The sequence below is a fragment of the Panthera onca genome, chromosome C1 (assembly GCF_046562875.1).
Source record: "Panthera onca isolate mPanOnc1 chromosome C1, mPanOnc1 haplotype 2, whole genome shotgun sequence".
NCBI classification, from domain to species: Eukaryota; Metazoa; Chordata; class Mammalia; order Carnivora; family Felidae; genus Panthera; species Panthera onca.
The window spans coordinates 6,970,373-6,994,153 of record NC_138346.1 but is presented as its reverse complement, the minus strand read 5'-3'; the positions used below and the strand labels follow the sequence as shown (position 1 = coordinate 6,994,153).

The window sequence follows — 23,781 nt, the reverse complement described above, 5'->3', positions numbered from 1 at the left end:
CACCTGAGGATGTACTGAGAGGGGACAAGAGAAAGATTAATACTGAGGTTACCCAGAAACATGCGTAGGTAGGCAAGCTCATCCCATGAGTGATCCATGACGGCGTATGGAACATGCAGATACACGGGGCGAGTTCACGGCCCGCTTCCCGCCGGTCATGCTTCCGTAGAGAGTCCGGCAGTTCTGGAGCTGTGAGCAATAGAAGTATTTTCTCGGCTTAAAATTCACACTTGATGATCTTCCCTCTCAGTCACCCCTGCAGTATTTCTCATCCACACCCCGAACCTGGTACTTACCATACAGCAAACTGCCCGAGTCCCCGTGTGGGTCTGTCTGAAGTCGGCCCTCCCGAAAGGCAGGGCCCGGCCGTGGACTTGGCCAGTGCTTGGCACACGTGCGCCAGGAGCAAGTGCAGGACGGATGCATTTGTCCAGAAGCTGCTGCGTTTCCTGGGACATCTCGTTTGGTTTTCCAGCTATTCCTGGAGTAATTCCCCAATTGCACAATGTCTACTAAATGGCCTGCCTGCTACAATCAGTCCGTGAAAGCTGCTGCAGTTGGAAACCTTTGGTAGCTGAGAAGCATGAGTACATTTACTCCACAGTACAGAAGGCTCCATTTTTATTTCTCCCCCGGATGGCCAGAGAGCTATAACGTTATAAGAAATGAGGGCCCATAGGACAAGAGACTGCCAAGGGACATGGGGGAAGGTATGTGGGGAGGGGAGAGATTTTAGACAGGCTGCATGGAGGAGGTGTCACAAACGAGGCTCATGTAACTAGAGGGGGTCTGCTTGTCGTCCTGTTCTTTAAGAACAGTGTGAGGCTGGGGTGAGGCTGGAGACGTAGAGATTGCCTTCAGATTCTTCCTTGGTGGCGTGGCGGCAGCGGGAGCTTCCAGAAGATGGGGAGTAGAGCTCACGATGTCTTCTGCCTTCTCACCTTCAGGTGGGGCCGCCCCCTCACAAGGCCAAAAAAGTGGCATGAAGAGAAGAAGGGAATTTGCCAGCTTTAGGTTCCAGCCTCTGTAATGTGAAATTATATGTTTCTGATGATTAAACATGTTAATACTAATCTCTGAAAACTTAGAGGCTTTTCATATCTCATTGCCAACTTGCCCTTAGAACTTATATCAATGGGACTTCATGAAAGTTCTTTTTTTCTTAAGTTGATTTATTTTGAGAGAGAGAGAGAGAGAGAGAGAGAGAACATGTGCACATGCTCTAGCAGGGGAGGGGCAGAGAGAGAGAGGAGAGAGAGAATCCTGAGCAGGCTCTGCATTGTCAGCACAGAGCCCGATGTGGGGCTTGAACCCACAAACTGTGAGATCATGACCTGAGCTTAAGTGGGATGCTTAACTGACTAAGCCACCCAGGCGCCCTAAAAGTTCTTTTTTTAAATCCTTTTACAAACACCATGTTTTAACATTTTAGGATATCTTTGCCATTTTGATAGTTTAAAAATGGTAATTTGTTGGGGTACCTGGGTGACTCAAGTCAGTTGAGCGTCCAACTGTTGATTTCAGCTCAGGTCATGGTCCCAGGGTTGTGGGATTGAGCCTTGCATCTGGCTCCACGCGGAATGTGGAGCCTGCTTGAGATTCTCTCTCTCCCCCTGCCCCTCTACCCTGCTCACGTTCTCTCTTTCTCTCAAATAAAAAGGGTAATTTGTTTTGATTTGTTTCTTCAACTATCAAAGTGAGGTTGAACATTGGCTATTTGAATTTCTCTCTTTATGAATTAGTTTTTTTCATGGGCTTTCAGATAGTTAGACACTGTGTTTTTAGGGTTCAAATTACCTTATTCATTGGCTTTCTCTATCTAAATTTGCCCTTACTGGTTGTGATAGTTTTAGTGCTTTGTCTTTTTTATTTTTGAGAGCGAGCGAGTGAGCATGGGGGAAGGGCAGAGAGAGAGGGAGACACAGTATTGGAAGCAGGCTCCAGGCTCTGAGCTGTCAGCGCAGAGCCCGACACAGGGCTCGAACTCATGAACCATGAGATCACCACCTGAGCTGAAGTTGGATGCTTAACTGACTGAGCCACCCAGGTACCCCTGTCTTTTTTTTTTTTTTTTTTTTTTTTCTTTTAAAGTAGATTTCATCTAGTAATGGTGGGGCTGAAGTTACCAGGTAAAAATTCTCATTTACCTTCATGCTTCTTTCCTTCTCATTTTCTAACATGTTTTAAAATTATTTTCAGCTTTATGATCATAAAATTACAGATTTATGCTGAAGGTGTATTTTTACTACTATAACTTTCCAAAGGAGTTTATCAATGCAGAATTTCCACTTTACTGAAACTATATATTTCAGATAAGTTTTTAAATGGAAAAATGACTTGCCTACGAAAAAATACATGAATATAAGTGCAAGCTTGATGTGTAATGACCACTCAGATTGAGTGATAGAACATATCCAGGCCCAGAGAGGCTCCGCTCATGATCTCTCACAGTCATGGTTACCCTCCCCTCTCCAAATGTAAACACTATCCTGACCATCCAATACTGTAGATTAGTTTTGATGGTTTTAGATATTTGATATAAATGGGACTCATAATGTATATTATTTTGTATCTTTTGTGATCTGTACATTTCCTAATATCATGGCACTTGGGGGATTTTTCTTGTTGTATTGTTATTGATTTCTAGCTTAATTTTACTATGATCAGAGAATATACTTTGTGATTTTAAACCTTTGAAATTGATGAGACTTTTTATCAGCTACAAGTTTTCATAAATGTTCCATGTGCATTTGACTGTAACTCAGATTCAGTAGTTCCTGTATGCAGTTGATTAGGACAAAGGTTTAGTTATTTTTCTCAAATATTTTATAACCTACTGATTTGTTTTTCCACTTTTCCTATTAATTATTAAGATTGATTAAAACCTCCTGTGATTTTGTACTTACCTGGTTTTTGTTTTCATTCTGCTAGTCCTGCTTTATATATGTAGAGGGTTATGTTTAAGTGCATATAGATTTAGGGTTATTTTATATTCTTACTAGATTGAGCCTTTTATGAAATAACCTTCTGTTCTCTTCATATTTTTTTGCCTTAAAGTTTACTTTGATGTTACTATAGCTGCAATAGCTTTTTTGTGGTTGGTAATTATTTTGAGTAATGGTACATAATTTTCGATTCTTTTGCTTTCAAGCCTTTTTGTTTATATATAGGGTGTATCTCTTGTAAGCAACATATGGTTTTGTGGTTTTTAAAATTAACCATTGTATTATTTAATGGGATTATATTTTCAGTTGGGTTGGATTATTTTTAATCTGTGATTAGTTTAGATACTCTTGTATTTGGGTATAAATCTAACATATTCTTTATGTCTTTTTATATTTTTTCACACATTTCTTCCTTTCTTAAATGGATTATTTCTTTTTACCTTCTGTTATAGCTTTTTTTTTTTTTTTAAAGATTCAGTTCTTTAATTTTTTTTAATTTTTTTTTTTAATGTTTATTTATTTTTGAAGGAGAGAGAGACAGAGTGCAAGCAGGGGAGGGGCAGAGAAGGAGGGAGACACAGAATCCAAAGCAGGCTCCAGGCTCTAAGCTGTCAGCACAGAGCCAGCGGATGTGGGGCTCAAACACACAAACCGTGAGATCATGACCTGAGCCGAAGTTGGACACTTAACCGACTGGGCCATCCAGGTGCCCCTGTTATGGCTTGTTTTGTATGCATTATTTTAGGGGTATTTGGGTGGCTCAGTTAGTTGAGCGTCTGACTTTGGCTCAGGTCATGATCTCACGGTTCGTGGGTTTGAGCCCCTCATTGGGCTCTGCGCTGACAGCTTGGAGCCTGGAGCCTGCTTCAGATCCTGTATCTCCCTCTCTCTCTGCCCCTCCCCTGCTCATGCTCTGTCTCTCTTTCTCAAAAATAAACAAACATCAAAAACAAGTGTATACATTATTTTAGTGTATATTTTACAGATTACAAAATACATCCTTGACTTTAATTAAATTCTAATAAGAGTACTAAAGTACTAAATAAAGAAGTATACTTCTAGTGCTTCCCAGATAACGCGAGGACCCTAGAGCCTTTACACTCTCTATACTCTTCATTGCTACTGAAATCATAATTGAAATTACAATTAAATTGTGGTACTTAAATAAAAAACAACCATCTCTGTACTATCCTCTAGCCTTTCTGCTGGTTTCTTTAATTTTATAAATATTTGAAGCCTCATAGGACCTTCATTTAGATTTATAATGGATATTTAAGCTTTCTGTTGCTTTTCATTTCTTTTTGTATTTCTGTGATCCATTTGTGGTAATATTCCTTCTGTGTGGAAAAACTCCCTTCAGTATTTCTTTAGTATAGGTTTCTCTTTTTGTTTGAAATACCTTTATTTCACCTTTTTGAAGGATGTTTTTGCTTGTTACACAATTCTAGCGTGGCAGTTATTTTCTTAGAGCAATCTAGAGATGTCATTGTAGGGGTGCCTGGCTGGCTCAGTTGATGGAGCGTGCGACTCTTGGTCTCAGGGTCATGAGTTTTAGCCCCACGTGGCACAGATAGCTTACATTAAAAAAAAAGTCCTTGTATTTTAGCTTCCATTATTTCTGTTAGAAACTCATTAGCAACTCATTGTTGCTCCTTGGATGGAGTAGTATATTCTTCCTACTACTTTAAAAATTTTATTATGTTTTTTTTACGATTTTTCCAGGCATAGCTCTTTGTATTTATCTTGCTTAGTATTCCTAGCACTTCTGAAATCTTTGGATTTAGATTCCTTTTATTGTCAGTTTGGGCAAAGTCTTGGTTATTATTTCTTCAGGTGTTGCTTCTACCCATTCATTTTTTCCTCTTATCCTGGGGCTTGTGTGTTAGATCTTTTCACTCTCTTCCATTTGTTTTTTGTATTCTTTAAAAAGAGTATTTTCTATTCTTTTCTCTCAGGGTGTTTTATTATCATTATTATCTTTTGATGTTCTTCAGGTCTTTCTTGTTTGTTGTTAAATCCATTTCAGGGGGCACCTGGGTGGCTCAGTTGGTTAAGAGTCCAACTCTTGGTTTTGGCTCAGGTCATGATCTCACAGTTCGTGGGTTTGAGCCCCACACTGGGCTCTGTGCTGTCCACACAGAGTCTGCTTGGGATTCCTCCCTCTCTCTCTCTCTCTCTCTCTCTCTCTCTCCCTCTGCCCCTCCCTTGCTTTCTCTGTCTCTCTCTCAAAAATAAATAAACGAACTTAAAAAAATCCATTTCAGTTCTTTTGTCTTTCAGCTTGAGAATTTTCATTTGATTTTTTAAAAAAGATTTCTAGTTGCCTGCCACAGTCCCTATATTAAGCATATTTATGTTAAAGTCTATGTCTGAAAACTCAAATATCTGGTTCTTTTATGGGTCTTCTTCTATTGTCTGGCCTTTCTGTTGGCTTTTGTTCCTTTAGTCTTTTTTTCTTGCATGCCTGTTAATTTTGGTTGACAAATATGGTTGGAAACTGTCAAGATAATTTTATGCTCAGGTGATGCTGTCTTCCCTTAGAGAGCATTTACTTTTGCTTCTAGTTAGGTAAGTAGGGTAGCAGCAGATTATCTTAAATCCAGTTTGTGATAGAGCTGATTTGAATGTGGGCTTTACTTCTTCCATTGGCTGGTCTCTTTGCACTCCTTATGGGATACTCCTTCAGGAGTCTCCTCTGTAAATTTGAGGTATTCGTTCTCTATTGGGCTCTGAATTTGTGTTTTTCCCACCAGTCCTATGGTATTACCAGAAGCTCTGTTTAGCCTCTCAGCCTCTTCCACTTATGAGTGAATCTGCAGTTTTCACTAGTTTAATTTTTTCTGCATCTTGTCGCTCAGTGATATTTATAGGTGTCTGCATTAAGATCACCGATTATAAAACGTGAGATACCATTTACTTGAAGGATGATGTATTTACCAAAGGGAGTAATGTTTGGTCTTTGTCATCATTTATGAAATTTGTTGTTTAGGTCTTCTTATGATCCTGTTTTTAATTTACCTGATCTTCCATAGACTGATGAAGAATTACTCTATTTCAGGACAATTATATTTGTCATTTTATTCTTATATTTGCAACATGTTTCACCTTCATCATTTTTGAAGCTCTTTAAAAAAAAAAGCACGTGGATGTTAATACCACCATTACTGAGTAGCCATTTGTCAATAAGGTACCGTCTTGTTCACACTGAATAGTTCTTACCACTCACTGTACTCTGATGCTAACATTGCCATCTTTTTTTGTTCAGAATTTAATAATGCGTACTTCCCTCTCCCACCCTCACTTCTAGCTTCAGTTTTTCCTTGTTATTTTAGATTGTAATTCTTGTAAGCAGCATGTTGTTAGAAGTCGTTTTACTTCAGTCTGGAGCTCTTTGCCTGTAATAGTGAACTTTAGACATTTTCTACTTGTCAGGATTTGTGCACTTCGGACTCCTGTGTTTGGTGGCTGAGTGTTGTGCTTTCTTGATTGGATGCTTCCTTGGTACCTCTCTTCTGTTTGGCATTTTTGTGAGTGGTGTGTGCACTGTTGATATTTGTTAATGATTTGAGTTTAAAAATTCCTTTAAAAAATACATTTATAATTCACAGATTTTCTTATGCTGTATCTGCTTATAGCCAGCCCAATTGGTGATGTCCTTTTCTGGTCAACCTTTGTAACTGACAGGGTGTTTAGTCACATAGAACACGCTTCTCAGTGCTTTCTTTCACCAACTGTTGTTTGTATTACACTAATGAAAATGAGAAGGCACCAAAGAACAAAGAAAAATAGTGTAGAATGTTCTGCTTTCCACAAAGGAAACAAAATATGGTGTTGTTTTTTTTTTTTAATTTTTTTTTTTAACGTTTTATTTATTTTTGAGACAGGGAGAGACAGAGCATGAACGGGGGAGGGTCAGAGAGAGAGGGAGACACAGAATCTGAAACAGGCTCCAGGTTCTGAGCAGTAAGCACAGAGCCCGACGCGGGGCTCGAACTCACGGACAGTGAGATCGTGACCTGAGCCGAAGTCGGACGCTTAACCGCTTAACCAACTGAGCCACCCAGGCGCCCCCTTTTTTTTTTTTTTTTTTATTAGATAATTCCAACGAGATCATGTTTTCTGATCCTGGTGTTGGAGGGGAGGCATCTGAAGCTAGCCTTGCTGTTGTCGTTATCGTCGAGGATATTTGTACATTTCTGCTTGAAATCTTGTGGGATTCTTTTTCTTTTCTGTGCTGTTGGATTTTGCTTACTAGTTTGTCTGGTATATAGTAAATCTTCTGTCTTCCAGACTTGCTTTTGGTTTTCCAACTTTCACAAAGATCTTTTTTCCTTTTATTTTCTGTATAGTTCTGGTTCATGTGCTTTGTCTTGTTCTTCGGGAACTTTGTTGTTAGCTCATTTATTGGTTCAGAATATGTCTATTGAGGGCCTGCCCCGGGCGGAGCACCATTCTCAGTGGTGGAGTTTCATTGGTGAGCAGAAAAGAGGGGCTCTTCGTCAACCTCGTGTCCTCCTGGGGACTCAGGGCAGCACGCAGGAAGAGGTGACAGCTGAAACAGGTGGTAGGGAAGGAAGGCTGCATAGTGAGGACCCCCCCCCCCCCCCACCCTCCACTGGTACTGGGGTGGAGTTGGGAGGACTGCCCTGAAGAGGTGATATTTTCCTTGAGATGTGAAGACTGGTTAGTGGTAAATCAGCTGAAGGAAGTGTGTGCAGATGTGTGTGCCTGTAGGCACCCTAGCATGGGGCAGGTCGGGGGCCCAGTGCGTGCAAAGGCCTCGTGATGGAGGACACGGCACAGCCTGTGTGAAGAAGCGGAAGAAGGGCTGTGTGGCTGCTGAGGCCTGAGGGGGAGAGAGAGACCAGGGGCAGGGCTCCAGGCTTCGTCCTTCACCAGGTAATACCATTGAATCGTTCCGTTTGGTGAATTTGCCAGACTTGCAGTGTGAGAATGTTATACTCTGGTTGCAGTGTGGAGGGTGACCTGGAGGAGGAAGGGAGAGGGCAGAGGGTATGTAGGAGGCGGCGGGAGACCACCTGCTGCTGGTTCTGAGTGGAGGGGGACAGAGGGCGGGCACTGGACAGGTGGTGCCATCGGCACAACCCTGTGGAGGCGGATGAAGCTGTCAGGTTTTGGCCAGGAGGGTTCTGTATCTCCGTGTCTGTCGAGTTCTCCTGCATTATTTAAATTTGTTGACTTACCCAGATTCTATTTAGGAAAGTTTTAATTTTGTTTCCTACTGCCTTTCCTTATGATTTTTACCCCCATCCAGCATAGCTTTCATGTTCTTTTTACCTTGTTTTTATCTCCAGGCCAATTCTCATTTGATAGAGAGGTTTTTTGTTTTTTTTTTTAATTAATTTCTTTATTTTGAGAGAAAGCACAAGTTGGGGAGGAGGGAGAGGGAGAGCGAGAGAATCTTAAGCAGGCTCCACGCTTAGCGCGGAGCCCGATGTGGGGCTCAATTTCACGACCCGGAGATCATGACCTGAGCTAAAATCACGACGCTTAACTGACTGAGCCACCCAGGCACCCAGATAGAGAGAGATTCTAAAAATTCTTTGTTTAATGTCATTTTCTGCTTCGGGAAAGATTTTCCATTTTCTCTTGGGCTTCCAAATGTTTTCATTGATTTGGATTTCCCCCTTGCCTGATCTCTTTATCTTTGAGTTTTCGGTGGTGATTTTGTCTTCCAGTCCTGCACTGGCTTCTTTTATGACCTTCCCGGAGCGGCATAGAGCTGTAGAGTGTGCGAGGAGGAGCAGGGCCATCAGAGTTTAGTGCTCTTACTTATTTTGCCAAGTCAGTGTTTTCATCATTTAAAGCTTTGTCCTATTTTAATAAAGATTCGATGAAATGTCATCACCTCCTTTAATGTTACTTGAAGTGTCAAAATGCAGCAAAAACAAGTCCAAGTAGTGGGGTGTGGCACAGCTCCATTCCCCCTGCCCCCCCCCCCCCCCATCCCCAACCCTGAGAGCCCCTCCTCTGAGTCCATTTGGGTCTGCTTGTCACAGGGCTGTAGCATCTCCTGCGTGAGAGCAAGGGTTTAGTTTTGCTCACTGCTGTACCTGAGAGCCCCCACACAGTACTGCTTGAAGGGTGACTTGATTGCCACTGACTCCAGGATGACTTGGGCCCCGCCCCGTTCCTCTGGCTGATCTCACCAGCAGAACGCTTCCAGTGTGCACTCCGGGCGGCAGGGCAGGTCTGCCCTCACGTGGTGTGTGGTCCCGTGGGCGCAGCGGGCCGGGGAGGAACCAGCTCGGGGCTGCGGTGGGGGGCAGGTGTCAGGGGCGAGAGTCTTGGAGGCCTGAGGCTGAGAGGGAGCCCTGGCCAGCAATGCGAGTGTCCGGGGGTAGAAGTGGTTCCCGCCAGAGAGGGCAGAGCGTGTGAGGGCGGCGAGATGGGCAGAGGTCAGAGGTGAAGTGCTTTCCACGCCGTGCGGAGTTTGGACTTTTTTGTCATGGGTACTGGGAAGCCGTTAAGGTTTTGAAAGCCGGGGTTGGTGACTGTTTTTGTTACAAGTCTGGCTGCTGCCGAAGACGAGGTCTTGCAGGAAGAGGAGGTCAGCATGGATGTCAGAGGTCGGACGCGTGGCCTTGCTGTGGCCCAGTGGGACATGTGGAAGCCTCGATGGAGCTACTGTGGAGAGGAGGGGCCGGATGGAGAGCAGGGTTGCAGGCGCTTTGGCTAGGCACTTCTCGTTGGTACCATGCTGTTCCTTGTCTTGCATGACTTGGGAATTCAGTAGGGTGGTGAGGAAAAATGGGATTTTGAGCAGTTGGTAATTGCTGCTTTCCCAGAAAGCAGCTCTGCACGAGGCCCCACGGTACATGTGTGCAGGGCCAGACTCAGGTGGCTGTGGACGCCCTCCCTTTACTAGGGGTGCATCACTGACCCCTCCAGTTCTGGAAATTTCACCTCAGAGGCTGACTTCATGGTTGCTGGTGTCAGAGGCTCTGTCTCTTTTGAGGGAGGTAGAATGAGCCGAGGTGAATTTAGTGAAGGTTTTCTAAGCTAAGTAGGACCGAGGGACTCGTCATCGGAGGGTGACACAGATGCTGCTGATGGACAGCGGGAAGCAGGTTGAGGGCTGACTGCAGGCGGGTGCAGGCCGAGTACTGGCCCGTGTCCCTTGGATGGCAGGGAGCCCAGGGCCCACGGGGATTGCGAGGCATTTGCACCCGCATTGCCTGGGAGAGTCCGGTGGCTCTCTGGAAGTTCATTCCGCACTCTGGAGCCCTTTACCTCTGTCGGGGAGGTCATCTGCTGTCCCAGCATCACGAGCTTGAGGCCTGACCCCCCGCCTCGAACCTCTTGGGCTGTGGTGCTGGTGTTGGACGATACCTTGGCCCTGGGACCAGCAGCCAGCTCTGGTCTTGTCCAGGTGCACGTCCCGTTCCCCAGGCTGGTGGGTGGGGGTGCCCACGGCACCCTCCCTCGGTGGGGCTCTGGGTCCCCCCGAACAGCCAGAGGGCGAGGACGGAAGCTGCCGTCAGCAGGGACCGAGAAAGCCAGCGCTGTGGGGGAACAGGAGCCCAAGGAAAGGACGGTGCTTTATAAGTTACGCAGCTTGTGTGTTAGGGACTCAGGCTGTAACAGGTTCGGTTACCCTTTACTTCATTTTTGGGGAAAATGATGTGCTATGTGGTGTTCCATGTTCTGGTTTTCCCAGAGGAATCAGGGACTCTGTCTTTGAATGTCTGGGATCTGTATTTCCTCAAGTGTAAGAACCTAGACAGTAGAACTAGGTTATATTCTTTTTTTCACTGCTGAAAGTACCCAGCGTGGGACCTTGTGCAGAAGCAGCAGGGCTCAGAGACAAGGACTGGGAAGCCAGGTCATGAATCTCAGCTCACTAGCTGAGTGGCCCTGGGCAAGTCACTGAACAACTCTGAGCCTCAGCTTCCTCATCTGAGAAATGGGATAATAATAGTACATACTTACGGGGTCGCTGTGAGGATTGAATGAGCTGATAAAATGTAGACATGACGTAAGTGTTGGCTGTTGTTAACATTATGATTATAGGCACTCACTGCCTATCTGTTCAGTGGGTAGTTGAAAGCAGTGGACCAAATTGATTTATGATACCCTTTGGTACTTAACTAGACCTTTTTCTTTTAGTTTGAGTTACTTACATTTCTTAAGTGAAATGTTTCATACTTTCTCTGTTTGCTGAATAATAGCTTCTAATTAAAATCACTGTGGATTATTCTAGACTTCACTGGACCTAAAAGCAGTCGGGCTGTTTTACTCTTATCCCTGGGGTCCTGGCAGCGACCGCACTTGAGTTGGACCTTGAAGAGGAAAGACAAGTTTGACTGGAATATGCCTGAAATATAAAACCATTAAAAAGAGTCACATTCTGCCCATTTCTAAAAGCAGTGTAAATCATCAAGGGCCACCTCAGTTCTTACCTCCTCCAGTCCATGGGATGTGGCGCTCCCCAGCTGTCCCAGCCTCTCGCCTCGCCACGGACCTGCTCCAGCTGACCTGCTTTTTGTAGGGAACCAGTACCCTGTGCACAGGTCACCCTGGTCTTGGTGGGGCTCCTCAGTATGGGGGCCCTTTGCTGAAGTTCCCTCTACAGACCTGTCCATTCCTCAAAGGAAGGGTGACAGCTGTCTCTTCTGGGAGGTCTTCCTGTTCATGCCGTGGTCAGAAGGTAACATGTTGCCACCTTCTGCTTACTCAGGGCAGCAGTTCCCAAACTTGGCTGTGCCTGAGCACCCTTTGGGAAAAAAATATTGGCACCATCCCCAGAGGTTCTGATGCCGATTTGTAAGTGGGTGACTTTTCGGTGCTTTCCATGATTTTGCAGTGCAGCCACGTTTGGGACTCACACTCTTGTGATGCCAGATGCGCACAGGCTCCTTAGTAATCTGTGCACTTGGTCACACTTTCTTAGGTCTTGACTTGAGGCCAGGGCTTCTCTTTGAAGCTCGCTGTTCCCTGTGCAGGATGCACATGGGCTCTGTGCCGGCGAGCGTGAGCCCGGAAGGAGGCTTTGTTGCTTCTTTCTCTTCAGAGAGGAGATTGAATGGTTCGTTCATCGCAGTGGACTATGCTGTGGGTTGCTGTTACCCTCTTACAAATGCCCTTCGTACTGGGCCAAGAGCTTGCTGGGAGCTGTGCGTCTTTGGATTCTGATGAGCAGCCATGGGTTGGGCCCGGCTCCTTTTTCTGTGTGTGTGTGAGTGTGTGTGTGTGTGTGTGTGTGTGTGTGTGTGTGCGCACGCTCATGTATGTATGTCCATGTGTGTGTCTGTGTGTCTCTGGGTGGTGTCCATTTGTGTGTGTGTGTGTGTGTGTGTGTGTGTGAAAACTTCTTATCTACCCCTGGAGAGCCCAGCAACAATTTGACAACACTACGGCTGTACCTTGGCATTCTGATTTCTTTTTTTTTTTTTTTTTTTTTTTTTTTTTTTTTTTTTATTTTTGGGACAGAGAGAGACAGAGCATGAACGGGGGAGGGGCAGAGAGAGAGGGAGACACAGAATCGGAAGCAGGCTCCAGGCTCCCAGCGGTCAGCCCAGAGCCCGACGCGGGGCTCGAACTCACAGACCGCAAGATCGTGAGATCGTGACCTGGCTGAAGTCGGTCGCTTAACCGACTGCGCCACCCAGGCGCCCCGGCATTCTGATTTCTGAAAACAAACAGAAACCAATTGGAAAAGACGCAGGTTTTGGACAGACTTGTTTTTCCTTCTTTCAAGCATCCAGCGTGGAGGTACTCTCTCTGCCCAGTGCCTGAGGGCAGACGGACATGGATAAACATGTCCCCTGCACTCAGGGACTTCTCACAGCCTGTTAGACGTGAAAAGAAGTGATTATAGTGTCCCGTGACAGGTGTAACAGCAGAAGGGGCAGAACACAGTGCGAGCGTGGGGCAGATCTCTGTGGGCCCGGGGGCTGGACTGGCCACTGAGAAGGGGCGAGTGAGTGGGCTGGGGGGCGGGCCCCAGGAGCGTCCCGGGACCGGAGCCCGTGCAGGCAGCTTACCCCCTTATTGTGCAGAGTGCTTACATCACAATAATGGTTCTAGAGGAGATTTAAAGTGAGGGGAGGAAAGGTCACAGTTCAGCAGCTCTTCTCTTTCTCCAAGTCCCTTCAGGCTTATGCCGGGGGCGTATGCTGCTTTTCCCATGTTATATGCAGAGCAGTATGTGTATAACTTTACATTTTCATCGTAAGCCCTTCCACATCAAGGGTCTATAACGATCACTTGTGTGGGTGGAGACATTTCATCTGTAGATGTGGCAAAGTTGATCATTTAAACTCTATTTCCTCACTCTGTAGCACTGGGGGCTCAGAATGTGTTCAGGTGTTCGTGCAGATGCCATGGCTAGAACAAGCATCGTAGGCCGCAGGAGGGACGTTTGGGAAAATGAGTGTGGTCTCCCTCGCAGAGCAGCCCCTGTGCTGAGCCCCCTGCCCGAGAGAGGGTGTGGTTCTCCTTGAGAGGGCAGCCTTCGCTCTGTCTTGTGTCCTTTTTGTTGCCTGATCTATTTGATTCGGGCTTGGTTCTGGTTTACAGCTTCCTCGGCTTCTGTCTACCTCATTTCAGATGGATCATGGTTGGGGCTGTACTGTGTCCTGATTCCCCAGAATCTCTGGTGAGCGTGTCACGTGCCTGTGATAAAGGAATAGAGGCGAGGCTGGGTTGATGATGAGGACCTGGGTGGAAGTGACCGAGCTGAGCTGGCCGAGGAAGAAGCGAGAGCAGAAGGGTGGGCTGGAGAAGGGCAGAGGATGAGTGAGTGCACGCTGGCATGAGGGGCAGGGGTGTGAGAGGGAGCGGAGGGGGCACGGGCAGAGGGCTGGAAGCGAGACGCCAGTGCCTGTTGGCATCATGTGAGAACAGAGTAAAGGGAAGGAGAAGGCCCTACTAAATAAATTTAAATTTATTTTTAAATTTCAGGAAAATGGATTGGCCAGATAATGGGGATGGACAATAAAGAGGGTTTTCAGTATGAACTGGATGAGAATTAGGTGTAGGATATTCATGCTTAGAGGGCCACTTCTGCATCGTGCCATATATAACACTGCATGCATAAAAGGGAGTTTATATTGAATTCCCAGTATTTAATGTTTAGAAAATCATAGAGATGTGTTTGTTAGAAAAGGATTTGGCTGCACTGTTAGTGTCCTGGGGCTGCCAGGACAGACTAGAACGACAGAGATTTATTCTGTCACCCTTCTAGAGGTCAGAAATCCAAGATGGAGGTGTGGCGGGACTGTGCCTCCTCCCGAGGCCTAGGGGAGACTCCACGCCAGCCCCTCCCAGCCCCTGGCTCTCCTGGGCTTGTGGCCACATCCCTCCAGTCTCTGCCTGTCTCCATATGGCTGTCCCCTGCTTCCTGATTCCTCTCTCGTCGGTTTTCAGAACACTTGTCACTGATTTAGGGCCCAGTCAGATAACCTAGCATGATTTCATCTCTGGATCCTTAATTACATTTGCAAAGATCCTTATTCTAAATAAGCTGATGTTCACAGGTTCCAGGGGATAGAATGTGCACATATCATTTTGGAGGCCATCATTCATCCTTCTTCATCTGCTTATACGAAAAAATGCCAAAATAAGAATGATGTGAACATGTAAAGTTTTATTCCATGCAAAAGAAGGCAGTCCTTGGTCAGTATGGCAGTTCCACAGAGTCATCTGGGTCCTTCCAGAATTTGGTTCTCCTAGCTCAAGATCAGTGCCAGAGTGCCAGTCCCCCTTTATCTCTCTCTCTGTCTTTTAAAGTTTATTTATTTTGAGAGAGAAAGAGAGAGAGAGAGAACGAGCGGAGGAGGGGCAAAGAGGGGGGGTGTTCAGAGAATCCCAAGTGGGCTCCCTGCCGACAGCCCGCTGTGGGGCTAGAGCCCACGACCTGTGAGGTCACGAACTGTGAGATCACGACCTGAGCAGAACTCAGATGCCTAACTGACTGAGTTACCCAGGCACCCCTCGTATCTCCTTTCGAGAGAGAAGAGAGAGGGAAGAGAGAAGAAAGTGTGTTGCCTGGTAGCAGCTTTTAACTTACGTTCAGATTCCTGCAAGGGGTCTGTGGACATGACTACATTTTATTAAGATTGGTTTCCATTGCAATCCTAAGTGTTTCAATTTTTGTATTTAGACACATTCTGAGAAGGGGTCCATAGGCTTCACCAGACTGTCGCAAGGGGTCCATGGCACAAAAAAGATGTGCCATATTTCAGTGTAATTTCCTATAAATTGGGAATTGTATTCTCATGTGGGGTATACGTGTTTAGAGGACTGCTTCTGCAGAATGCCATATTGAAATCTCACCTGGCTTCCCCAAGGTATCGTGGTGCCCCTCTGCCTGGTCATGTTTCCACAGCGCACGGCTTGCTGGTATGGGGATTGATCCAGCGGGCTTTGCTCCTAGTGTCATCCTAATGATTGCCCTGAAGTGACCGTGTGAGGATAACCGTGCCCTGCAAAGAGAGGAGTAATTTGTCATGTCTGTATTTGTGACTTCCTTTTCCCCAAGTAATATTGTCCAGTAGGCCCTACGCACGATGTGGGGCTTGAACTCATGACCCTGAGGTCAAGACTCACATGTGCTACTGACTGAGCCAGCCAGGTACCCTGTTATTGTTGAAATATTTAATGGTATGCAGAGGTTTTATGAAGTCTGTTATAAAGGTGGTCTTCTTTGTTAGCTGTGTGACTCCATGTTCTCATCTGTGAAATGGGGATAGCCTCTCCTAGGTCACTGGGTTGGCAAAAAAGTGCCCTCTGAGGGTTTCCCGATTTCTATCTCTACTGGCACTCATCAGTGATAGTAAGAAGGTAATCGGGTTCAACTTGCACACTCAGCAGTTTTTCCGATACACAGGAATTTTAGATGGAGTCCAGAGAGTGTTAAAAAAATAGCATCTGCTGCTGAAGAGTAGGTATTGGGAGAGTTATTATCCTTAGAATTATCAAGCAATAACTACTAAAAACAGGAGAAATAAAAGGTTCCTGTTTTTAGTAGTTATTGCCTAATAACTTCAAGTAAGAAAGAAGCTATGCAATGATTTTAAGTAATATTTTTAGTGGTTTTAAATCTCGTCTGTTAGGCATTCGTGTTTGTTGAATGAATGAACGTTCCCTAGTAGAACTGCACAGGGTGGAACCCTGGACCTGACTTTCTCAGCTGTTTCCAGTCGACGTCAGCCTGTGGGGTGATCAGGGCTGCTCCTTTGCCGAGGAGCCATGACCTTTATCCAGATTTCAACATCAGTTTTCCTTCTCAGCTTGTTTGGAGTTCGGATATTTCCTGGGCAAAACCCCTACGCCAGTCACTTTGGCTTGGAGAGAGGAAAAGCTATATATATAGTTGGCAAATTTCCTTCATGGAAAAACTCTTCCCAATTTCTGTGACTGCAGGCCTGGAGCTGGGGTGGGGCGGGTCGTTCTCGTGGGTTGAGGGTGTCCCATGTGTCCTCTTAAGCTAGAAGACGTGCCAGATGGGAAGCCCCACGTATTTAGGACAGCAGCGCCTGCCACCTGGGCTCCCTGCCACGAGCAAGCCCACCCTGGTTCCTGCTCAAGCACAGGGCTCCAGGAGAGCTGACCTCACGTCCTGGCTGTGCCAGCTGTCGGCTGTGGGAGCTGCGCTTCTCAACACCTGTCGCTTTGTCCTCCCATTGTCATAGTACTCACGTATGCTGGTGGGGCAAGTGCCCGGCACATAGTAGGTGCTTAGCGAATTAAAGGCTGTGATTGTTAAAACACCCTTTGGGCGGTGGAATGGGACCGAGTGAGCAGCTGCAGGAGGAAGTGAATCCAGCAAATCCTCTGCTTCATAAGCCACTCTGTGTTCTCAGATTCAAGAAGCAGGAAGAAGCAGGCGTTGGGCCAAATTGGTAGCGTGTGTTTGCTAAGTGTGGGGTTTTGCTGTAGGCAGCGCCTGCCTCTGGAGCCTCAGAGCCAGGTGCTCCACGGCAGGGGTTCAGACTCAGGTCTTACAGTTGTTCCAAGCAGGCAGAGGGAGGGGACACTGTTTCCTGACAACCTTGTGGTGAGTGCTGGGGCCAGTGGTGGTCTCTTAGGTGTATTTAGAGGTGGGGGTGAAGGAGGACTCTCACTGGTTTGGGCCGTGTGGTGTTGTCCAGGAGGGGTTGCGTTTGTGAAATGTAAGCCATTTTCAGAGAGAGAGAGAGAGAGAGAGAGAGAGAGAGAGAGAGAGGGCTGTTGATGCTTCTAATTGTTCTTATTTACAAGTGATAGAGGAAACAACCAGAATGGACAGTTGAGAGACTGTAGTTTGACTCTAGTACATTTAGTTTTTCGGGAAGACAAACACTGGAGAAGGTATGTGGATGTGCGTGAGTTTTTTCTTAGGGTGTCTAGGAAAGTAATAATTTCAGTCATCCTTTACCCAGTATTCTTTGGTACATGTGCCAGGAATATGATTGAGTCAAGTCCTGTTTTGTTTTTTTTTTTTCCCTTGAAAGTTAGGAAAATGGAATCATTCTGTAGGATATTATATTTTTTCTTAGAAAAACCCCTACTTTTCTGTCCCAGGATAACCTGGTATTTCAGGGCAGGTAGAGTAGTGAATAGGATCCTTTTATTTCCTTGAAATGACTTGTTATCAAATTAAGATAATTCCCTGCTCTGTGGTGGGGAGGCTTTGGTTTATTGACTCAATAATCCCTCCCTCTCCACAGCTGAAGCACCTGCTTTGAAATGTAAACTCAAGAATGAAAGGCATGATCCCCAACCCCCACCCCCAACCCCCGGCTTTTCTTTTTTTTAGTCAGGAGGAGGACTGTAGGAACTGCTGTCCCAGTTCTCTGCAGGATGTTCAGCTAAACCTCGAGACTTCAGTCCAGTGTTGAGGTGTTCTCAGAAGTCTGGGAGCACCCCCTGCACAGGGCTGTTCACTGGCTGTCCCTTCTGTACCATTTTTATATTTATATTTATATTTATATTTATATTTATATTTATATTTATATTTATATTTATATTTATATTTATATTTATATTTATATTTATATTTATATTTACATTTACATTTACATTTACATTTAATTTAGTTTTTAAGTAGGCTCTATGCCCAACCTGGAACTCATGACCCTGAGATCCAGAGTCCTGTGCTCTGCTGACTCAGCCAGCCAGGTGTCCCCTGCTGGACTTGCATTGGAAAAACTGGTTCATGGGGTGCCTGGGTGGCTCAGTCAGTTGGGTGACCCACTTCGGCTTAGGTCATGATTTTGTGGTTTCATGAGTTCCAGCCCCGTATCAGGCTCTGCGCTAAAAGCACGGAGCCTGCTTGGGATTCTCTGTCTGTCTGTCTGTCTGTCTCTCTCTCTCTCTCTCACTCCCTCTCTCTCTCTCTCCCTCTCTCCCTCCCCCCTCTGTCTCTGTTCCTTCCTTGCTTGTGCTGTCTCTCTCTCTTTCTCAAAATATACTTAAAACAACAGCAACAACCTGGTCGTGTCAGGTGCCCTCTCCACCATTGCCTGATGGTCCCTGGCTGCCAAAGTCCAGAGATTGTAGATCAGAGTAATTAACACATTTGAGGAGTAGTTAGGAGTGGGTTGGGCCCCACCCCGTCCTTGATGGGGCCGGAGGGACACTGACCTTGAGGCGGGAGCCTTGGCATCTGTCCTGCGCGACACTGAAGACCGGCACCATTTCCGTGACTGCTTTCCCGCTGGCCGTTGCCAGCTCTGGCTGTCTTCTGAGGAGTGAATGTTGCGGTTTGCTTTATGTAACAAGTATCTAATCACACCGAGGGATAGACTGGGTATTTGTTGTTCCCAAAGCCGTAAGCGCTGTTTTGTGCAGGGCACTGCCAGCTCACACACCCTGTTGTAGATGAGATAACACCCGTTAATTATTTTTAGCACTCACTTTGACTTGCACAAATTTCCTGGCTTGGATGATAAAACTATATGGTCACCCCAGTCATTCGGAGAAAGGTTCACCCTGTCCTTTAAAGACTATTCCGGTTCATTAGATATACTTTTTATAACTTAGTTGAGGTGTCGTTGCGGTACAAGGAACTGCGCTATTTAAAGTGTAAGGCTTGTAGGGTGTTCACACCCCCGGCCCCACCCCTGTTGAAACGGTCACCAGTCAGGGCAGCAAACATTTCCATCCCCTGAATGGTTCCATCCCCCTGAAGGTTTCCTGGGGATCCATCCTTTGTCTACACCCCTCCCCAGGCAGACATGGGTCTGTTTTCTGTCTTCAAGATTATTTTGCGTTTTTTAAAGAAGTCTAGATAAATTGAATAATCCCATGTAAATTGAATTGAATAGTAATTCACTATAAGTTGAAAGTATGTCCCCCTTTTTATGGCATCTTTGGCTCAGTATAATCATTTTGAAATTTTCCACATCGGGTATAACCACAGTTTGTTCTTTTCCCACAATTTGTTGATCCGTGTACGTGTTAGTGGACATTTGAGCAGTTCCTAGTTCTGAACTATTGCACGTAAATCTGCCATGAACATTTGTATACAGGTCTTTGTGTGGACATGTTTTCTTTTACCTTGGCAAATACCTAGTAGAATTGCCGGGTATTTAGTATACAATAGGTGTACGTTTAACTTTTTAAGGAACCGCTCAACTGTTTTCCAAAGTGCTTGGGCTTTGCGATTCTCGCCAGCAGTGCATGTGAGTTCCAGCTTCTCCACATCCTCACCAGCACTTGTCTTTTATCTTACATGTCCTGATAGACGGGTAGCGGTGTGCTATCCTACTGTGCTTTTAATTTCCATTTCCCTGATGACAGATAACGCCCGCGTCTTTTCATGTGTCTGTTGACATTTTGTCATTTTTTGTGAAGTATATGGTAGAATCATTTGTCCATTTTTGTATTGAATCGGTTGTCTTATTGTTGAGTTGTGTGACATGTGTTATGAATGTTGTTCCCAATCTGGCTTGCCTTTTTTTTTTTTTTTAATGGCATCTTTAGAAGAATAGAGTCATTCTTTTTGGTGAAATCGAATTCATCAGTTTTTTTCTTCATGGTTCATGCTTCTTGTTTTTCTATCCAAGAGACCTTTTTCTACCTCAGCACCGCAAAGGTTTTTTGCTAAAAGTTAGGATTATGATTGATGTACAGTTAATTCTGTGTGTAGTCTGAGGAAAGAGTTGATACCCATTTTTTTCCTTACGGATGTTCAGTTTTTCCAGCAGCATCGTTGAAGAGACTTTCCTTTTCTCATTGAATCACCTTGCCACCTTTGTCACAAGTCAATTGACCATCCATTTGTGAATCTGTTTCCCGACTTTTTCTCCTGGTCCATTGATCTATACATCTAACCTTACCCCAGTACCATACTTGGTTGATTATCATAGCTTCGTGGTAAGTATTGAAATCAGACAGGGCAAGTCCTCTAACTTTTGTTCTTTCTTAAAATTGCTTTGGTTATTTCTCGGTCCTTTCCATTTTCATGTAAATTTTAAGAGTAACTAGTCCATTTCTACAAAATAAGTTTGCTGGAATCTTTTTTTTTCTCAGGCTTTTATTTTTAAGTAATCTCTTCACCCACCGTGGGGCTGGATTTCACAATCCTGACATCGAATCGTGTGCTCCACCCACTCAGCCGGCCAGGCACCCCCCTGCTGGACTGTTGATTGAAATTGCATCGAATCTATAAATCAGTTTGGGGAGAATTGATATCTTAACATTGAATTTTTCCATGAACGTGATATATAATTTATTTAGATCTTCTTTTAATTTCTTTCATCAAAGTTTTGTGGTTTTCAGGGTAGATGTCTTTCATGTCTTTTGTTAGATTTATGCCTGTGTAATTTGATTTTTGTTCCTATTAAATGAAATTTAAAAATATGTTTCGTTGTTTGCTGCAAAAGAATACAATGGATTTTGTGACCTTGGAAAACAACTTATTAACTCTGGTAGTTCTTTTGTAGATTCCCCAGAAATTTCTATATAAACAGCTATATCTGCAAATAGGGACAGCTGTACTTCTTTCTTACCCAAATGCCTTATATTTTTCTTGCCTCATTGCAAAAGCTAGGACTGCTTGGACAATGTTGAATAGAAGTAGTGAAAACAGGAATTTTTTCATTTCTTCTAATCTTAATAGGAAACAATTCAGCTTTTTACTTTTGAGTATGATGTTAGCTGTAGGCTTTTTGTTGGCACCTTTTTTTAAAAAGTTTTTAAAATTTATTTTGAGAGCTAGAGAAAGAGTACGTGCGTGGGGAAGAGGCAGAGAGCAAGGGAGAGAGAATTCCAAGCAGGCCCCGCAGTGTCAGCATGGATCCCAATGTAGGGCTCAAACCCACGAACCGTGAGATCATGACCTGAGCCGAAACCAAGAGCTGGATGCTCAACTGACTGAGACATCCAGGTGCCCTTTTGTTGGTACCCTTTATCAGTTTGAGGATTTTCTTACTTGCTGAGAATTTTTATTATGAATGGGTACTGAATTTTGTCAAATGCTTTTCTGCATCTATTGAAGTGATCATGGTTGTTTTTTTCCCCCCCTTAATTTTGTTAAAAGAGCAAATTGATATTCAAATGTTAAACCAACCTTGTATTCCTGAAACAAACCTTATTTCCTCATGATGTATTATCGTTTTTATTTATTGTTAAATTTAATTTGCTTTTATTTTGTTAAGGATTTTTGCATCTATATCCGTGAAAGGTATTGGTTTGGAATTTTCTTTCCTTTTATCTTTGCCAGGTTTTGGTACATGGGTTAAGCTGACTTTATAAAACATAAACTAGCATCATAATATAAGGGGGCGATATCACTGTTTCCCCCCCCCCCCCCCCCCCATTTTTGATGGAATTTGGTGTTCCTTCTTTCTTAAAGTTTTGCTAGAATTTACCAGTGCTACTGGGTACGGGGTTTTCTTTTGGGGAACGTTTTTGATAATACCTTTTGACATTTTTTATTATGAATTAAAATTTTTATTGGATGTAGGCTATTTAGAGTTTCTGTTTTTTATGTCAACATTAACATTATATGCACCCTTTCTTTCCCACTCTTGATTTCTGTTTGTTGGAGGGAGAGTTGTAAACTTTGTGAGAAAAGGGATGTCCTGGGGCTTGTTGACCCTCTCTTTATTCCAGCACCCAGAACCATATGCCTGGCACAAAGTAGGCATTCTGTAAATATCTGTTGGGTTAACTGGTTTGTTGTTCCTGTGTCTCTGCCACTTGGCATCTCTGGGAAGCTTTCCTGTCTTCTCCGTCCACATGGGCCTGTGTCATAGCTGTGCCATGACAAAGGAAGGTGGCTCCTGAGTCAGGCCAGCTGGCCTCAGCCAACCCACATGCCATGCCCTCCCACGGTGGCTTGTTCAAATAACCTGGTGATGCGTCCCACAGCCCTGGTAGACAGACCTCTGAGTCAGGACTTGCCGAGGGGGGGGGGAAATATTTTCAACTTTTTTTCTGTTTTGGTTTTTTAAAATGTTAAATCCTGTGGTTAGAATTACTCTTTTCAGTTTTGAAATATACTTGAAATACCAGAGGACTACAGGAAGCTTGGTCAGAGGAAAGGGATAAATTGTTTAAAGTTAGGAAGGGGGGTTATACATGGGGCGAGATTATCCCAAAAGGCGGTTGACGTAGTGTGTGATTTACCTGCCTGACTGGAAACGTGGTCTGAGATGTCCTTCCGTGGATTGCTTACAGATGCCAGCTCCGGACTGAGTATATTAATCACTCAGGGTTAGAGAGGACAGGGATCACTCAGGGGGTTAGACAGGACAGGGTGATTTGGACTGGGCATCTCTGTGAGGACGTGACCCTGTTCAGGTCCGGTGCCCCCCTCTCTCCTTTGCATCTCGGGGGCTGGGTCTGTGTGCACCTCCAGCAGCTGCAGAGGTTGGGTGAGGGAGCTGAGAGCAACAGCTGTGCCCCTCCTGGTCCCGTGTCCTTCCCGGGGCCCTGCTGGCTCGCGCTGCTCCCCTAGACCACGTGGGGTGGAGCAGGCGCTCCATCCCTCAAGCATCCCTCAAGGGCCACACTGTGCCCTGGATGTGACTGGTTGGCCAACTGTCTTCTGGCCCTCACTCCGCCTCCTACAAGCATGTGGCCTTGGGGAGTCATCTGTCCTCTCCGGGTACCTGCGTCCCAGCGCGTAAAACGGGGTTAGGACAGATGGTCGCCCAGTCATAGGCATGTGCGTGAGTCTGTGACCTCAGCTTCCGGCGGAACCACAGCGGGGCCACTAGACAGCTGTGAGCTGTGAAGAGCAAGGGCTCACATCCAGCCGTCTTTGTCTCCTCCTCCTCCTCCAGCTTCGCATCACGACCATCAGATTTGAAGCCTTCACTTTGCAGTGTCAGTAACATGTCTGAAGCCATGTTCCTCGGTTAGTCCTGGAGGGGAGGAGGTGGGTTGCCTGGGAGCAGACCGTGAGGGCCGTGGTAAGGGGTGGACAGGACCCACACCTCCGATCCCGCTCCTGCTGGCCTCTGGCTTTGCTGGGAGCAAGACTTGAGCGCGTCCCCATGCATGTCGCCCTGTGGCCTCAGTGTGGGGTGTGGGCCTCTCACAGCGTGGCTCCCAGACTGAATCGCAGGAAGATGGGGGAGCGTGGGACTCCTCCATGCGCAGCGTGAACCACCTGGAAATGTTCCCCATGAGGTGGGGACAGGATGGGTTAGGGGAGTTGTGCTCAAGGACACGTCACGGTGGTATGTTCCACGTCCACGAGGGTTTTCACCCTAAATTGCGTAGTGAGTGACCCTTCGTGTAGATGGGGAGGTTTTGATTCTGTGAGTATTCATCGAGCACGTACTACCTGCCAGGCACCCAGAGAGTCCTCTGGGGACAGAATGGAGACCCTTCCTTTGTGGAGCCAGAGGCAGGGAGAGGGACAAGGTGCAAATTC

The 23,781-nt window shown here is 45.5% G+C and overlaps 1 protein-coding gene and 2 long non-coding RNA genes across 11 annotated transcripts in view; 1 reads left to right on the top strand and 2 right to left on the bottom strand.

Annotated features, from left to right (window-relative positions):
* DGKD (diacylglycerol kinase delta) overlaps window positions 1-23,781 on the top strand; it is a 113,043-nt gene that overhangs the window by 29,860 nt on the left and 59,402 nt on the right. Inside the window, exons 1-2 of one of the 9 annotated variants that reach the window (XM_060624228.3) lie at window positions 16,883-16,968; window positions 17,178-17,261. The exons of 6 other annotated variants lie outside the window; for them this stretch is intronic. The gene's annotated coding sequence lies outside the window, so the exon portion shown is untranslated. Of the gene's footprint in view, window positions 1-16,882; window positions 16,969-17,160; window positions 17,262-23,781 lie in introns of those variants that run through there. 2 more of the 9 variants (XM_060624229.3, XM_078450767.2) reach the window with 2 other exon arrangements.
* Window positions 175-11,470, bottom strand: LOC144617109 (uncharacterized). Its single transcript, XR_013557149.1, has 4 exons — window positions 11,369-11,470; window positions 11,090-11,283; window positions 297-1,024; window positions 175-189 (listed from the first exon to the last, which is right to left on the bottom strand). It is a non-coding gene; the product is annotated as an uncharacterized LOC144617109 (long non-coding RNA).
* Window positions 13,504-18,648, bottom strand: LOC132672320 (uncharacterized). The gene is made up of 3 exons (XR_009607475.3): window positions 18,537-18,648; window positions 15,246-15,394; window positions 13,504-13,583 (listed from the first exon to the last, which is right to left on the bottom strand). It is a non-coding gene; the product is annotated as an uncharacterized LOC132672320 (long non-coding RNA).